The sequence below is a fragment of the Saccopteryx leptura genome, chromosome 1, assembly GCF_036850995.1.
Source record: "Saccopteryx leptura isolate mSacLep1 chromosome 1, mSacLep1_pri_phased_curated, whole genome shotgun sequence".
In the NCBI taxonomy this organism is placed as follows: domain Eukaryota; kingdom Metazoa; phylum Chordata; class Mammalia; order Chiroptera; family Emballonuridae; genus Saccopteryx; species Saccopteryx leptura.
Genome location: NC_089503.1, coordinates 290,103,131 through 290,116,834, shown reverse-complemented (window position 1 = coordinate 290,116,834; position 13,704 = coordinate 290,103,131).

Below are 13,704 nucleotides of genomic sequence, written 5' to 3'. Positions count from 1 at the left end.
AATCCAATATACAAAATAGGGAAGTCTCTAATACAAAGTCACTTTCTGAGGCATGATTGGATTGTACCACCCCACAGCAAAAAGGGTAGGAAAGGCTTAATCCCAAAACCAAGCCCCAGGCTACAAGGATTCTGCCTGCCTTTAGCCCACCCCAACACACATTAATATCACTTGGGCGACGGCCTCCTCGTGTTATTTTTAACAAAGTGAGCATAATACATTTTATCCGCCCAACAGGGGGTGTGAGCAGGCTGGTTTCAGATACCATTAACATGAAACATTTACAGTGTTAGAATAGTGTTTACAATATTCTTGAGGAAAAGAAGTGAGATGAGCTTTCCAAAGACTATATACTTTCAGGGATCATTTCTATAGTTTGTTTCTAGAGACATTTCTCTGACCATGTGGCAGTGTCCTCTCTTAACACCACCAACAAAAAGAACAGTTTGGACATAAAAGAACTCAGGGAATACTGAGTCCTTTCTAAAGAAAGTCATAGAGAACAAACATACCAATCAAAAAGTAACTGAGGTTGATTAATTACAGCAAAAGAGATGGAAATGAGCATCAGGTAAGAATGAGATGGCATTCAAACTCCAGGTGTGCAGGCTTTATTAGAGGAGAAAGCCCTGCGGGGGGACTTCTCCAAAAGAAGGGCCCCAAAAACAGACTGAGGCAAAATTTTATAGGGTTGGGAATAGCCTCGAGCAAGGGTGTGCTGGTAGGTTCGGCTTTCTGGAATACTCTTCCTTGGGGCGATAGACCAGCTTCCTGGAACCCCTCTGTCCCAGGGTCCATTGTCTGGTAATTAAGGGTGGGGTCAGGCAGCCAAGCAGAACAGAAAAAGGGCAGTTGTAATTCCTGGTCAATTCATGTATCTATCACATCACACATATTTAACTGTAGGTTAAAAAAAAAAAAAAAGACTTTAAAAAGTATACACATAGTGGCACTGGCAGGTTTGCACAGTGGTAGAGCAGGAAAATAATTACACTGGGGAACAGTTTTTTTTTTTTCATTTTCTGTTGCATGAGGTTTTAGAACTGTTTCTATATATTTCTGCATTGCTGATTCCAAATCTGAAATCCGGTTTTGGTTTTTTTTTTTGGTGCATGCTCTGGGTTTTATGCAATTTTAATTTCATTTTGTTACAGTTAATGGCATGCATTGGTTTTTAAATTGGAGTTAAAGGGCAATGACTCTTGGATTGAACATAACCACAAGGCAATTAATGTTTTACAAACATCACTTTGACATAATTGTAGTTATTTTTAAATGTAAAAAATTATTATCTGATAAAATCACCCTCGTATTTTGTTTTAAGATTGAATCATGGCTTCTTCGAGTAGGCATAAATATAAGAATAGTCCTGACACCTTCTGTTATATATGTGGCTGATACACACTTCAACGTCAAAGGCATAATATTTCATCATTTGTGACGTGCATATATTGCCTATTTTGAAGTTCCCCTTGGCGATCAAGGCAAGAATTGGGCTCCTCATATTGTGTGTCATAATTGTAAGGAAATGCTTCATGACTGGACAAAAGGAAAACGCAAAGGAATGCCTTTTGGTATTCCTATGGTTTGGCGTGAACCTAAGGACCACAGCAGTGACTGTTATTTCTGTCTGATCCATACAAAGGGCATTGGCAAGAAAAAACGGCATAAGATCGCATATCCTAATATTCCTTCAGCAATACGACCTATCCCACACTCCGAGACACTCCCGGATCCAGTTTTCAATGGTTTTATTTTTTCTAAGGACAAAGAAAGTGAACATGATCAATTTATTTTGATAAGATGCATGAGGAAATGGTTGTAGAATCTGAAGGGTCTTCTTCTGATGCCAAGTGGTCATTAACCCCTCAGCAGTTGAGCCAACCCAAATTGAATGACTTAGTAAGAATGACATAAAAATTGTCCTCGACTTTCTGAAATATGAGGAGAATAACTGGATCATTTGTGTGGATCTTAAAATGGTAAATTTCCTGCTAGGACAACAGAGAGGTTTCATGAAGTATCCTTGCTTTCTGTGTTTGTGGGACAGCTGAGCTCAGGAGAAACACTGGACACAGAAAGAGTGGCTGAAATGTGAAGCTCTGGATGTAGGAATGCAAAATATTGTGAATTTACCTGTAGTTAATTGAGACAGAATTTTTATTTTTATTTTTTTATTTTTACAGAGACAGAGAGAGAGTCAGAGAGAGGGATAGATAGGGACAGACAGACTAGGACGGAAAGAGATGAGAAGCATTAATCATTAGTTTTTCACTGTGACACCTTAATTGTTCATTGATTGCTTTCTCATATGTGCCTTGACCATGGGCCTTCAGCAGACTGAGTAAACCCTTGCTTGAGCCAGCGACCTTGGGTCCAAGCTGGTGAGCTTTGCTCAAATCAGATGAGACCGCACTCAAGCTGGCGACCTTGGGGTCTCGAACCTGGGTCCTTCCACATCCCAGTCTGACGCTCTATCCACTGCACCACCACCTGGTCAGGCAAGACAGGATCATTTTCCCCCCACTTCACATCAAACTTGGCTTAATGAAGCAGTTTGTTTAGGCTTTGAATAGAGAAAGTGAATGCTTTCAGCCTATTATTTCTGCTTTTCTTGCCTTGTCTTTCAAGAAGATAAAAGCAAGTGTATATGATGGACCTCAAATTCAAACCCTCATACGTGATGAAGAATTTGCCAGGAAGATGAATAAGGAGGAGAAAGCAGCATGGTAGTCTTTTGTGGCAGTTACAAAGAACTTCCTTGGTAACAAAAAAGCAGAAAACTATGAACTTCTGGTTCAAAGGATGCTGTTGGCTTTCCACGACATTGGATGTAACATGAGCATTAAGATTCACTTCCTTAACAGTCACCTTGATAAGTTTCCAGAAAACCTTGTAGCTGTTAGTGATGAGCAGGCTACTGCTGGCACATCAAACGAAATTGTCCTCAACAAGTACACAAATGCAAGAGCTACATATGCAAATATTTGCCTGAATAGAATTTAAATAAGTTTTGTGCAAATTTTATGATTAAAATATGTTTTAATATGTTCTATTTCAAAATTGTAGACAAATTCTGATGCAAACATGTCTTTTAGTGTATTCATGTATTTACTGCATTATATAAATTATTATATTTTTACAAAGATGATACCCAAGAGGACATTCTACTTCATTATGTTAAACTAAATGTTGAAAATTTTACAATAAGATGAAAACCTAAAATCTTGAATTACAAAAAAACTGTAGCTTACAAAGAAAAACTAATGTCAGATTTGAGATCAGCACACTCAAATTAGGTAAGAACAAGTGTTTATGTGAATGCAACAAAAATTTTGTTCCCCAGTGTTATCTACTTATTAATTTCCAAATACGTATAATTTTATTTACAAGTATTTTCCTGAAATTCGAGTTTTAAAGTGGAAATCTAACCTCAAACCATATCTATTAATAACATATTTAGATTAAATAGTTGCATAAAACAGACATTTTTTAATTAGAAAATGATAAACCCGAATATCACTCCAAATTAGTGGTTTTGTTTGATATTTAGTTTTACTAAATGTGTACTTTTTTCTTACAATTATTATTAAAAATTAATAGACATGTAAGCATCATTACAATATAAAATGTTACAAATGTTTTTATTATGCATTTATCATAGTATACTATTGTTGCAATAAATAGTTTCTTTTATTTACGATATTATTTTCTTCAATTTATTTTTGTCCTCCTTTTCATTGTAAAAAAGTTGGTCATCCTAATATTATACCTAATAGATAAAATGGCTACTCATTCACTATTTTAAGAACAATGCAAACTTGAAGGAGGAAGAAGGACTTGCTTACTCAATAATCTGGCTCAGACCTCCCTTGCAGCTGTATGCTGATAAGGGACAGTTGAGTTAGATACAGCAACCTCAGCTCCCTTTGCCCAAGGCCCTTTGACTAATCCATATAAACCCTCCCCTTCCCCTCCCTTGGGGCAGACACCCCCTGCTGGTTTTAGCCTGCCTGTACCCAGGCACTTTTTTTTTTTTTTTTTTGGCAGAAACAGAGAGTCAGAGAGGGGGACAGACAGACAGGAAGGAAGAAAGATGAGAAACATCAATTCTTTGTTGCGGCTCCTTAGTTGTTCATTGATTGATTTCTCATATGTGTCTTGACTGGGGGGGCTAAAGCAGACTGAGTGACCCCTTGCTTGAGCCAGTGACCTTGGGTCCAAGCTGGTGAGCTTTTGCTCAAACCAGATGAGCCAGAGCTCAAGCTGGCGACCTTGGGGTCTCGACCCTGGGTCCTCTACATCTCAGTTCGATTCTCTATCCACTGTGCCACCGCCTGGTCAGGCTACCCAGGCACTTTTAAAATAAATTTTCCTTTTGCAACACACTAGCCTCATGTTTTGCATTCAACCTCCCATTTCTGCCTTTCTTTCTTTTTTATTTTTTACAGGGACAAAGAGAGATAGAGGCAGAGAGAGGGATAGATAGGGACAGACAGGAACTGAGAGAGATGAGAAGCATCAATCATCAGTTTTTCGTTGCGATACCTTAGTTGTTCATTGATTGCTTTCTCATATGTGCTATAAAGCCAGTAGCCACGGCCACCATCATGGCCGTCTGGCCCATGGAGGTTTGCATTGGATTCGGATGGATGGTGATGAAACAACAGAGCCAAGAACTGGTGGGCCATCATCTTTAATCTTAGCTTGCACCTGGAGGACAAGTAAAAACACACACTGGGCTCCAAAACTCACTCATTCAGTGCTCACAAAGCTACTGGCTTATCCGAGTTTCCTAGAATCAAAGGTTTCTAGCTCACCAGACTTATTCACCTTTGTTCCCCATCTCCTTCCTTCTCCCTGCACAAACTCTGCAAAAACTGGCTTCTCCCTCAGCACTCCACCATCTTGGCTGCTTCTGCTGGTCTCCTCCACATGGCCTTTCCCTGCTCTCCTCTCTAATGCTAATCTCAGGAACCAAGAGAGTAAGCTCCCGGTCTGCCCTACTTTATAGTGTAGATTCAAAACCTTTAATCCAATATACAAACAAGAAAGTCTCTGATACAAAGTCAATTATCTGAGACATAATGGGATTCCTCATGAGAGTGCACCACCCTACATCAAAAAGGGTGGGAAAGGCTTAGTCCTAAAACCAAGCCCCAGGCTATAAGGATTCTGCCTGCCCACAGCCCACCCCAAAGCACATTAATATAATCACGCCCATCCCAAGCAATCACCTGGGCAACAGGCTTCCATGTGGGTAGCGCCATCTTTAACAAAGTGAGCATAATATATTTTATCTGCCCAACATGTGCCTTTACCGTGGGTCTTCAGCAGACTGGGTAACCCCTTGTTCGAGCCAGCGACCTTGGGTCTAAGCTGGTGAGCTTTTGCTCAAAGCAGATGAGCCCACGCTCAAGCTGGCGACCTCAGGGTTTCAAACCTGGGTCCTCGGCATCCCAGTCCAATGCTCTATCCACTGCGCCACTGACTGGTCAGGCCTGTTTCTGCCTTTCATGAGCCTCATCCAATCAGTTGAAAGACTAAACAGAACAAAAAGGCTGATCTTTCTGTAAATAAGAAAATCTCTCCAGCAGACAGACTTTGGATTGGAACTACATCTCTGGTGTCCTGGGTCTGGAGCCTTTCAGTCCACACTACACAGTTAGATTTGCCAGCCTCTATAGCTGCATGAGCCAATTTCTTATCAGCAATCTCTTTCTCAGTATCCACATTCTACTGCTTCTGTTTCTCTGGAGGACCCTGACTAATACCACTTTCCATTCCTTCTTCCTCTCAGCTCCTGGAAACCCCCAATCAAATTCTCTGTCAGTGAATTTGCTGCTTAAAGTACCTCATATAAGTGGAAGCACAGGATATTTGTCCTGTTGTATCTGACTTATTTTCCTTAGCATAAAGTCTTCAAGGTTCATCCAAGTTGTAGCATGTGCAAGAATTTTCTTCTTTTTTAAGGCTAAATAATATTCAATTGTATCCTGACCATTGATGGACATTTGGGTTTCTCCTGTTATTAAAGATCCAGAGGGATATTTCTATAATCCCTGTGTGGCAGATAGCTGGAGAACTTGGCAGACTTTAAGTGATTCTTATCATCCCTGCCTCCTGATGTTCATGCCTTTGTGTAATCTCCTCACCTTGAATGTGGGGAAGATTTGTGGCTTGGAGTGTGACACAGGTGACAGAATATATGTCAGCATGTACATTGATTACATAAGATCAAGTGCCAAACTTGGTAAAGTTTTTCTCCCTCTTTTCCTTCTCTGCCTGAATCTAAAGAAACAAACTTACATGAATCTCACTACCAGAAAGAAATGAATTTTCCAGAGGAGCTTGGAAGTGTATTCCTCCCAAGTTGAGCCTTCATATGAGAACACAACCCAGCAGACCCCTTGATGGCAGCCTTGTGAGACCCTAGGCAGAGGACCCACCTAAGCTGTGTCCATATTCTTGACTCACAGATAGTATGAGATAATGAATGCTATTTTACATATTTTTGTGTGTGACAGAGACAGAAAGAGACATAGAGAGAGGGACAGAAGAGACAGACAGACAAGAAGGGAGAGGAATGAGAAGCATCAGTTTTTCATTGCAGTTCCTTAGTTGCATTGATTCCTTTTTCATATGTGCCTTGACCTGGGGACTCCAGCAGAGTGAGTGAACCCTTGCTCAAGCCAGCAACCTTGGGCTCAAGCCAGTGACCTTGGGCTCAAACCAGCGACCATGGGGTCATGTCTATAATCCTGTGCTCAAGCTGGTGAGCCCATACTCAAGCCAACAAGCCTGAGCTCAAGCCAGCAATCTCAAGGCTTTGAACCTGGATCCTCCGCATCCCAGTCTGATGCTCTCTCCACTGCGCCACCACATGGTCAGGCACTAATGTTTTACATTTCTTGTCATATGGTTAGTGGTAAGGTGTTACATGACTCATAAAACTAATTATTCCATGATAAACTCTGTTAGTCAAATAAGTTTGTAAATAGGATATATATGTTTGCTCGCTTATAGTTTGTATTGGGGTGTAGGGGACAGGCTGTAAGCAGGCCGGGTTGTTACAGCCTAAGGCTTAGTTTTAAGACTAAGCTTTTCCCCACATTCTTGACAGATTGCATGGTGTGGGGTGGTGCACTCTCATAAGGAATCCCATTATGCCTCAGATAAGTGACTTTGTATCAGAGACTTCCTTGTTTGTATATTGGATTAAAGGTTTTGATTTCTACACTATAAAATGGGGGCAGACCAGGAGCTTGCTCTCTTCATTCCTGAGATTAGCATTAGAGAGGAGAGCAGAGAAAGGCCACATGGAGGAGGCCAGGAGGGCATCTAAGATGGTGGAGTGCTGGAGGAGAAGCCAGCTTGTGCAGAGTTTGTGTAGAGAGAAGGAGATGGGAAACAGAAGTGAATAAGGCTGATAAGGTTAGAAACCTTAGATTCTAGGAAACTCGGATAAGCCAGTAGCTTTGTGAGCACTGAATGAGTGGGTTTTGGAGCCCAGTGTGTGTTTTTACTTGCCTGCCGGGTGCAAGCTAGGATTAAAGGTAATGGCCCACCAGTTCTTGGCTCCATTGTTTCATTATCGTCCGTCCGAATCTAATGCGAAACTTCATGTGAATGGCCAGGATGGCGGCTACTGGCTTTATAAACTCCATCCTCATATTTTGTTAAACTTCCCTAAATTTAACCTTATCGCTGACTTTCAATGCCTCTGAGGCTGCTCCTCAATACTCAGGCTGCCATCTAGGTTCATCTCATAGAGATGCTTCCTACTGGAGTGGCTGTGAGACGGAACTGGGTTCTTTTGTCATATTATTCATTTTTGAAACCAGGGCTATTGCTCACTACTTAGATTTTTATAATTCATGTTTGGTGCTTCAGAGTAATAATAATCCTGGCCCCTAATTCACTGAAGCACAGAGAATAAGGGTATCTGGTCATGTGATTTGGGTTAGGTCAAAAGAAGAATAGTCAAAGGAACCAGAAATACATAATTACTTAGCCCCGCTTGTTAGAACTATTGTATAACAATTCCCTGAAGTGCAGATGAAAAGGCCTGAGTACATGTGCTCTCCATTGGTTCCACTCCAAGTCCTTAACAACCTGTGTATAAGCTAATGATTCACAAGCTTAATGGAACTAAGAGACTGTGTATAATTGTAATGAGATCATTCCTCTTTCCCTCAGCTACCTGCCCTTCCACTGTGTACCTTAGTCCTCCTTCCTGAATCCTGTTTTCTCTCATATGGGGCTAAGCTCAAAGTTAAAATTGCCAAGAAGCATAATCACTTTCATTAGGATAAACACAAAGCTTTATTTCTCTAGGGAATAATCTAGTGAGAAAAAAGTGGCAATAGTAATTCTAAGAAAAGTAGCTAGCAAGTCATTAACAGAATACTATTTTGCTCAAACCTGTTAGGAAGCTGTAGGGCAATCACATGCCAGCAAAGTGCTCTGGGAGGAAAAACAGTCATATTAACTAGCAGACCTGTTCATGCAGGTGAAAACTGGTGTAACTGGGAGCATATGGCCAGGAGAACAAGAGAAACTATTCATAAACTGAAATGTCAGAAAAGGTGAAACATGGTGTATGGCCAGGGGCTGCCATCATGGCTATTCACATGCAGGTTCTCATTGAATTCAGGCAGATGGTAAAGAAATGGCAGAGTTGGAAGATGGTGGGCCATTCTGTTTATTGGTGTCTCACCAAGAGAGGCAAGCCACAAGAAAAGCCAAGGGAAAAGTAGAAAACCTGCTTTTCCAATGTAGGGCAAGGGATCAGGGAGGCCCCTGCAATGCTGATGGCAGGAACCAAAAGAGCAAAAGCCCCTGGTCTGCTTCATTTTATAGTGTAGAAAATTAAAGCCTTTAAGCCAATATACAAATAAGGAAGTCTCTGATACAAAGCCACTTACCTGAGGCATAATGGGATTCCACATAAGAGTGCACCACTCCCTATCATGCAACAAAGGTATGAGGAAAAGCTTAGTTTTGAGAAGATCTTAGTATTAGAAGGAAGGAAAGGCTTAGTCTTAAAATTAAGCCTTAGGCTATAATGACTTTGCCAATTTACAGCCTGTCTCCCACATCCAAAGCGAGCAAACACATATATCATATTTACAAACTTATTTGACCTACAACTTACAAAATGCTTGTTATATCAAGACACTTAGATGCATTTCATACACATTAATTTATTTAATCTCTATAAGTCTATGAAGAAACAAGATCACTATTATCACCTGTAAAGCCAGTAGCCATGGCCATCATCACAGCTGCCTGACCCATGCAGGTTCTCATAGGATTTGGACAAGTCGGTAAAGAAACAATGGAGCCAAAAGCTGATGGGCCATCATCTTTAATCCTAGCTTTCACCCGGTGGGCAAGTAAAACCACACACTAGGTTCCAAAACCCACTCATTCAGTGCTCACAAAGCTACTGACTTATCCAAGTTTCCTAGAATCAAAGGTTTCTAGCTCACCAGACTTATTCACCTCTGTTCCCATCTTCTTCCTTCTCTCTGCACGAACTCTGCACAAACTGGCTTGTTCCTCAGCACTCCACCATCTTGACTGCTTCTCCTGGCCTCCTCTATGTGGCTTTACTCTGCTCTCTCCTCTAATGTTAATCTCAGGAACCTAGAGAGCAAGTTCCTGGTCTGCCCCACTTTATAGTGTAGAAATTAAAACACTAAACATTTAATCCAATATACAAACAAGAAAGTCTCTGATACAAAGTCACTAATGTGCGGCATAATGAAATTCCTCATAAGAGTGCACCACCCCACATCATGCAATCAGTCAAGGGCAGGGGTCCCCAAACTATGGCCCGCAGGCCGCATGCAACCCCCTGAGGCCATTTATCCGGCCCCCATCACACTTCTGGAAGGGGCACCTCTTTCATTGATGGTCAGTGAGAGGAGCATAGTTCCCATTGAAATACTGGTGTAAAGCCAGTGTCCATGGCCACCATCACAGCCGCCTGGACCGTGTAGGTTCGCATTGGATTCAGACAGTTGGTAAAGAAACAATGGAGCCAAAAGCTGATGGGCCATCATCTTTAATCCTAGCTTGCACCCGGTGGGCAAGTAAAAACACACACTGGGCTCCAAAACCCACTCATTCAGTGCTCACAAAGCTACTGACTTATCCGAGTTTCTTAGAATCAAAGGTTTCTAGCTCACCAGACTTATTCACCTCTATTTCCATCTCCTTCCTTCTCCCTGCACAAACTCTGCACAAATTCTGCACAAACTGGCTTCTCCCTCAGCACTCCACCATCTTGGCTGCTTCTCCTGGCCTCCTTCACATGGGCTTTCTCTGCTCTCCTCTCTGCTCTCTCCTCTCTAATGCTAATAATTCCAGGAACCGAGAGAGCAAGCTCCATTCTGTCCCCATTTTATAATGTAGAAATCAAAACCTTTAATCCAATGTACAAAATAGGGAAGTCTCTAATACAAAGTCACTTATCTGGGGCATGATGGGATTGTACCACCCCATATCAAAAAGGGTGAGAAAGGCTTAGTACTAAAACCAAGCCCCAGACTACAAGGATCCTGCCTGCCCACAGCCCACCCCCAATACACATTAATATCACCTGGGCAACAGGCCTCCACGTGGGCAGCGCCATCTTAACGAAGTGAGCATAATATATTTTATCTGCCCAACAACTGGTCAGTTTGTTGATTTAAATTTACTTGTTCTTTATTTTAAATATTGTATTTGTTTTTTTACTTTAAAATAAGATATGTGCAGTGTGCATAGGTATTTGTTCATAGTTTGTTTGTTTGTTTGTTTTTTTAAATCCCAATCCACCACTTACGTCACCCCTAGCCTGGAGGAGGGCCAGTTTTAAATTTTTTTTTTTTAATTTTTAATTTTAATTTTAATTTTTTTTACAGAGACAGAGAGTCAGATAGAAGGATAGATAGGGACAGACAGACAGGAATGGAGAGAGATGAGAAGCATCAATCATCAGTTTTTTTGTTGTGATACCATAGTTGTTCATTGATTGCTTTCTCATATGTGCCATGACCACGGGCCTTCAGTAGACTGAGTAACCCCCTGCTCGAGACAGTGACCTTGGGTCCATGCTAGTGAGCTTTTTGCTTAAGCCAGATGAGCCTGCCATCAAGCTGGCAACCCCGGGGTCTTGAACCTGGGTCCTTCTGCATCCCAGTCCGACGCTCTATCCACTGTGCCACTGCCTGGTCAGGCTGTTCATAGTTTTTTTTTATAGTCCGGCCCTCCAACGGTCTGAGGGACAGTGAACTGCTCCCCTGTGTAGAAAGTTTGGGGACCCCCTGGTCAGGGGTGTGGGGAAAAGCTTAGTCTTAAAACTAAGCATTAGGCTATAACCACCCTGCCTGTTTACAGCCTGCCCCCCCACCACTCAATGCAAACTATAAGCAAACATATATCATATTTAAAAACTTATTTGACCAACATCACTCTATTTTATATAGACTGAAACTGAACCAACAGAGAGATGTAATAACTTGCCCAAGGTAACACAGCTAGCAAATGACAAAGCAAGTATTTAATCCCAGGAGACCTTGCTGGATTCTTGGCCATGACACAATACTACCATTCTGACAAAAGAAAGAGGAAGGAAGGGTGTATGATGCGACCCATATTTATGGCAGGAAATATTACAATCAAAATAACTTCTTGTCTTTGATTAAATTTTCTTACTGAAATAAAATCTAAGGCAAGACAAATGGACATTCCACTCATTTCTGATAGATAAAATGGCTACTTAGCCACCATCTTTCTTAAGAACAATGCAGGCCTGAAGGAGGAAGAAGTACCGAGTAATGCAGTTTAGACCTTTCTTGCAGCTGGATGCTGATAAGGGACGATTGGATTAGAGTGCAAACAATTTTGAGGAACTGTGGCGCCACTCACAACCACAAAGAGAAGAAATCTTTTTTTTAAATTTATAAATAAATTTTTATTAATTTTAATGGGGTGACATCAATAAATCAGGGTACATATATTCAAAGAAAACATGTCCAGGTTATCTTGTTCTTCAATTATGTTGCATAACCATCACCCAAAGTCAGATTGTCCTCCGTCACCTTCTATCTAGTTTTCTTTGTGCCCCTCTCCCTTCCCCTTCTTTTCTCCCTCCTTGCCCCCCCCCCCCCAACCACCACACTCTTTTCCATGTCTCTTAGTCTCGTTTTTGTGTCCCACCAATGTATGGAATCATGCAGTTCTTGTTTTTTTTCTGATTTATTTAGTTCACTCCGTATAATGTTATCAAGATCCCAGCATTTTGTTGTAAATGATCTGATGTCATCATTTCTTATGGCTAAGTAGCATACCCTAGTGTATAGGTGCCACATCTTCTTTATCCAGTCTTCTATTTTTTTTTACATTGATTAAAGCCTTTAAGGAAACTCGTGGCCAATACAACAACAATCCATAAAAGAGTAGTGTCCTTAACATGTTCACCAAGTCCAAGTTGGCACCAACACTATTCCAGATCCCTGAAAATTCAACCCAACCCCAGTTCAGTACGTTAGGAGCTGTCACAAGGAGCAGGAGTCCAGGAAAAGTCCACATCCAGGAAAAGTCCGCATGGCACTGGAATTGTTGTCACAATTCTATACTTTGCAGCTCACGTCCAAGTCCCAATAACCGCTGCTTCTAGCTGGTAGTGATTCAGGTAGACTGAAAAAGCCATCTGCAGCATGTGTGGAGATGGAGCAGAAGAAGAAATCTTGCAGTTGCCTTTGCCCAAGGCCCTTTGACAAATCCATATAATCCCTGTACCACCCCTCCCTCAGGGCTGACACCCTTTGCTGGACTCAGCCTGCCTGCACCTAGGAGTTTTTTAAATAAGTTTTTCTTTTGGTGTCAGGAATCTTTTTGGCTGAGAGAGCCATGAACACCACATATTTTAAAATGTAATTCCGTTAGATCCATACAACAACCCGTGTACATTATGCATTATCCAATAAAAATGTGGTGTTGTCCAGGAGGACAGCTGTGATTGGCTCCAGCCACCTGCAACCATGAACATGAATGGTAGGAAATGAATGGATTGTAATACATGAGAATGTTTTATATTTTTAACGTTATTATTTTTTTAATTAAAGATTTGTCTGCGAGCCAGATGCAGCCATCAAAAAAGCCACATCTGGCTCTAAGACATAGGTTTCCGACCCCTGCACTAGCTTCTTGATTTTGGTTTGGCTCATGATTTCTGTCTTTCAATTTTATGAATGAGAAAATTAAGGACTGCAGAAACAACATAATAACTCAGGGGAGGGCCTGTATGATAGTTCTGTTATCCTTTTCCTGTAAAATCAATCCAACCTTGCCAAGCTTTCTGCTGAAATTTGGAAAATACTGTTCATCCTAACACCAACTTCCTTACATTTTTTTTTAAAGGTACTGCTTATTTAGTTTTGGAACTGACTGCTTTCAAATCATCAGTATCATACTAGGCTTTCCTCTCACTGTTTGATTTCCTTAACTAAGACAAAAATAAAATTTATATTCTTCAGTTTCAATTGTCATGCTGTGAAAGGGCTCTTAGATTCAATCCCACTCAACAGTTTCCCTTAACAGCCAATCAATAAAATTAGGCTTTCAGAATTAGAAAGGATCTAAAGTATAGTTTTATTCAGGTATATCTCTATAAGTTAATATCTGAATATCTGATTTTCTTATGAAATATTT